Source organism: Micropterus dolomieu, linkage group LG11 (genome assembly GCF_021292245.1).
Source record: "Micropterus dolomieu isolate WLL.071019.BEF.003 ecotype Adirondacks linkage group LG11, ASM2129224v1, whole genome shotgun sequence".
Lineage (NCBI taxonomy): Eukaryota > Metazoa > Chordata > Actinopteri > Centrarchiformes > Centrarchidae > Micropterus > Micropterus dolomieu.
In genome coordinates, this window is record NC_060160.1 from 15,548,070 (window position 1) to 15,552,795 (window position 4,726).

General features: G+C 38.9%; 1 long non-coding RNA gene across 1 annotated transcript; it reads left to right on the forward strand.

Moving 5' to 3' along the window:
• The first annotated feature begins 3,498 nt into the window (after window positions 1–3,498).
• On the forward strand, window positions 3,499–3,823 carry LOC123978473. The gene is made up of 2 exons (XR_006826970.1): window positions 3,499–3,553; window positions 3,715–3,823. It is a non-coding gene; the product is annotated as an uncharacterized LOC123978473 (long non-coding RNA).
• Window positions 3,824–4,726: the final 903 nt, after the last annotated feature.

The window sequence follows — 4,726 nt, forward strand, 5'->3', positions numbered from 1 at the left end:
TGAAATAAATCAACTTTTTGATGATATTCTAATTATATGACCAGCACCTGTATGTAGTGCTGGGAAGTTCCATTCTTATATTGCCATGGTGTACACAGTAGCAAGTTTTCATGCATTTCGTGTTGCACAAGCCTTTCAAGCCATTAAGAGCAGGGCACACTAACATGTTATGGTACTGAGTGAAAATATAAAATATTATAAATGTTTAAAGCTGATAACATTAATTCAAGAGGCGTTTTACTGTGATAACTGTGCTTATGCCATGTATGTATTCTTTTTACTATAGTATTCTGTATTTTATTATTTAGAAATGATCAGGAGACAATAAAAAGAAAACAATTATTAAAGCTGCAAGCAGCATTGGGTGGGCCCTCGCATGTGTAGCGTCTCGAGGTGTGAGGTGGCCACGTTGCAGATCCTGCAGCTCTGCCTGTGCCGCTGTGAATTTGCCACAAGCCTCTGACGCTACACAAAGGTGTTGAACATCACTTCCTGTGTCACGTTTGTGGTTACCGTTTGGACAACTTTTAATCGTCAATGGGTTTAGAGTGCACAGTGAAAATTTGAAGTCAATCGGACTAATTAACACAGTAAGTGCTCAAGTTGTCTATAAACCAAACTCCAGTAGCTAGACTTGCCAGACTCCACAGGCAGACAGGAATAACATTCACATGCTAACATGCTACCAAGCACATGAACAAATCTAGCCAGCCCCAAAACAGCATTTTTCAGCATATGGGTTGCATTGACAGGCAGTGTCCAGGGCAGCAGTTTTGAGAGCACTGCATAACTGAAATGCCTAAAAACATAGCTGAAAACAGGATTTGAAATAGCTTTTCAATCAAATAAATACACTGCGCACCTGCATACAGGGCAACTACAGCTCCTCTCTAGTTGGTGTCAAACCGATTCCTGTCTCATTTGCTGTTTTATTTTTCATTTGCTTTTTATCCTCTTAGGGCCGTGCCTACATCAAACTTCCACTAAAATACATGCTTTTGGTTCAAACTTGTTTTGCCTGAACTCACTGAGTTTCCTGTGAGTTTGTGAGAAAGGCTTGTGATAGTTCAATTCCCTCCCCTCAGCGCTCCTCTCCTTCCCCTTGTCCCTCCCATCTTCTCCTTATCCATCTCCCATTGTACTCCCACAGCGCTCACTCAGGTTCACCAAGCACTGCTTGTTCAGTTCATGCCTATGTGCAGCCACCTCATTTGTGTAACACACTCTTCTTTAATGCAGTATATATTTAGTAATATACTTTAGGATCTATGAGAAGCTGATATAAGTTCCCCACGTAAGAAAGTTTCAGTAGTGGACATGAGCTTGGCCCGGGATATGCCGTTTCATCCACTTGTGTGTTGGAACGTTGCAGCTGCCAAATGGTTAGAATTAGTTGCTAATTATTTGAAACAAAGAAGTTACTCATTCCACTTATTCGAAACATAAGAGGCAGGATTGTGAGGTTTTCCCACCTGTTACACAATCATGATGTCATGGCAGTGTAATTAGGAAAAAGTGACTCCCACTGAAACTTCAATCCCCTTCATTGCTATGACAATGTGTATGTCTTTTCCTGCTAACATTCAAATCAGCCAAATCAGCATATTGGATGTTTGTGGCTCATTTTGACCAAAGGATGGGTGTGCCAACACACCGTGTTCTGTTCACAATGCAAATTACAAACATCTTTTCCAAGAGGGTCTCAGTGTACAGTACGACATCTGCTTTGGCTATTCTTCTGTCTGCAGCTGCCTGGTTGCAATAAAGTTTCAGTTTTTACTGCCAAATCAGCTTTTGGTTTGAAACGAAAGTGAAAAAAGCACATTTTGTACTAAAGCAGTGAATAATATGGATATTTTCAGTGTGGTGTCTCACCGAATCACTTGAGGATGTTAAAATACAGCAGCCGTGACCACAGCAGGTCCGACATCTACCGCTTTCACTTGTTACTCAAGGCTGTGAGTTGTTTGCATGCAAACAAGGTCTATATTGAGGATGGCTGCTGCTGATGAATGAGGCTTCTGTTCAGTTTAATAAAACAGACGGCAGCTTCTTCTTTGGCGTCTTTTTTCACCGTGCTGCAGCATATACAGCTTGATTATAAAATTTTATAAACAAAACTTTATGAGGCTTTGATGACTGCATGATGCAATAAAAGTAGAGCACTGATTATTTACGCAAAGGCTACATTACACACTACATTTTAAAAGTGATTCCAGCTGCTTTTTATGATCCCACTGATGTGCCAGGTTGTGTTTTTCCAGGTTCCGTAAAATATCAAACAATGTGCTTATCATACTATGTTCCCAACCTGTACCTGCTGGATGACCCTAATTATCAAACTGATGCAGCACAAAGATTTTAAATATTTTAAGGCTGGTTTGGTCTTGATTTAAAAAATAAAACCTACATTTACAAAAAGACAGATGGGACTGAAGATATAAAGCCATGTCAGTGGGGAAGAGTGGCTGGTGTTGTTTGGTTCTGCTGACTTCACTGACTGAGCTGCTCTGTCTCTGGATAGCAGATGTTCGCTGGGAGTGTGTGTATTCATTTCATAAGGGAGTTGAGGCCTGGGTAGCCAGTCAGGGTCAGCCTGGGTCTTAAGCTCTTCATTTAGCAGCTTGCCAGGAGACGCTGCAGCGCTGAAAGAATGTGTGAACACTGCCCAGTTTGTGATTTAAAGGCTGCCCAGGATTTTGCCTCGGCCGCTGTGATACTATTTATACCATTAGCTGTCCTGCCAGGGCTGAATGAGCTGGGAAACATCATCAGATTTTTCATCCCAAAGCCCAGGAAAAACGCGAGCACTCTGGGAGCAGACGCTGTTGTTTTTTCAAACTCCTGTTGAATTCAGGCATGGGAGAGAGTCGTCACAAGTTTCAGGCAGCGCCTAATGAGAGAATGTTTTCTTTTGGGGGATTTTTATTCTTGGCTGTGGCCTACAAAAAACAACTAAACATATTCTCTCATAGGGAATAATATATTAGCTACTTTCATGTAAACTCTGGAGCACACACACATATGCAGAGTTGATAGTGCTCTGGTAATTACTGGTCTAATGGGTCTGGATCTGATACATTGTGACGGCACACTAGTGGGGCTCATTACCAACATCAGTGCTGATACTGTTCAAGCTTATCACAAAACTCTGAGCCCTTTTCCTGTCTATATGGGAGATGTAACAAAAAAGATCTCCTGCAAGCTGTCTAGATAAATGTTAATGGAAATCTCTTGACAATATTTAAAAAACAGTCTTCACTGCACACAAGGTTACATTATAGAGAGTACTGAGCAGTGGTTTATATATTATGACAAGGCAATTGGTTTGTGTTGTTGTGGTCGCTCTATTGATGCATATCATTTCCTTTTAAATGAATAATGAATTCAAAAGATGCAGATAATGAACTCTTTGAACAGCTGACATTATCAAGGGGACAGCAGGAGAGTAAGTAAGAGAGTTTCCATTTTAGGGTTCCCAAGCATGAAATGCATTTAGGGGCTGCCACCTGCTCATCTGAAGATAAAGCACCTTGAAGACACGCATTCAAAGGTTTGTTTGATATCACAATCAAAGAGTTTTGGCTTTCAAAGTATCATTTCAATTTCAAAGTATCATTTCAATTTATAATAATGACAATTATTATTGCTTGCAATAGTATTATTTGTCAAGTGTGTATTTTAATTTAATTGTTTACCTTCTTTCACATTGAGCTGTGCTGTGCTGGTGCCAATTATTGACTGAATCCTTGAATATTTAGGCTACACAGTAACATTATATTTTGAAGATTTGAATAAACCCAAAACCTAGTGTTACATCAAAGAAAATATTAATGGACTCTTTTTGTTATAATTGTTTTCATGTTTGACATTTGGCCACAATTACACTGGATTTACAGCTTGTATTAACAGCTAATCACACTAGGCAAAGTATTTGTGTACTGACCAATTATCCATTATGTGTCTTTCACACTTTATAACAGAAAAAAACATAAGGTACAGATATCGTACAGAAACACACTCTAAACCACACTTCCACTAGGATACTGCATCATTTTCACACAGCGGACTGCTTCTCTTACCTCCACCCCTTAGACTGTAAAGTCTCCACCTTAAAGAAACTACTAGTGGTGCTGTAATCAAATGCTGCATTTAAGTGCTGTTGGAAATATTTGGATGTCTTAGAGTTTGTACAGCACTGGATTAATCAAATGCCCAAAATTAGTAGAAAATATATTTGGGACATTTGTATGCCATTTCGTTTAACAAATTGTGATTGAGTATGGAAGGTGTGGGAATTGAAGAATTAATGCGTTTTACAATTGCATATTTTTTGTATTCTGTGCATGATATGTGTTTTATTTAAATTCTTACATCAGGTGTCACATGTGTAGCAATATTTGGAAAATTCATAAATGAAACATCTATTGAATATCACCACTTGTTTATTTCCCAACACAAAAACAGAAAGTTTGTCTGTGCTCATTGATTTTGGAAGTATACTGTAACAATTGCAGCCTGTAAATGACCACCAATACGGGCTCTATTTTATAATTCAAATGGTGTATTTACACCATTAACAATGTGTATGGACAAAAGACAATATTATGTAGCCTACTCTTAAGATGTGTAACCTACTGCTGCTAACAATCCCCACAATCAAAATCTCACAAAATCTCAGTTGGTAACACCTTCACTGATAACCATATTAAAAACTAAATACATG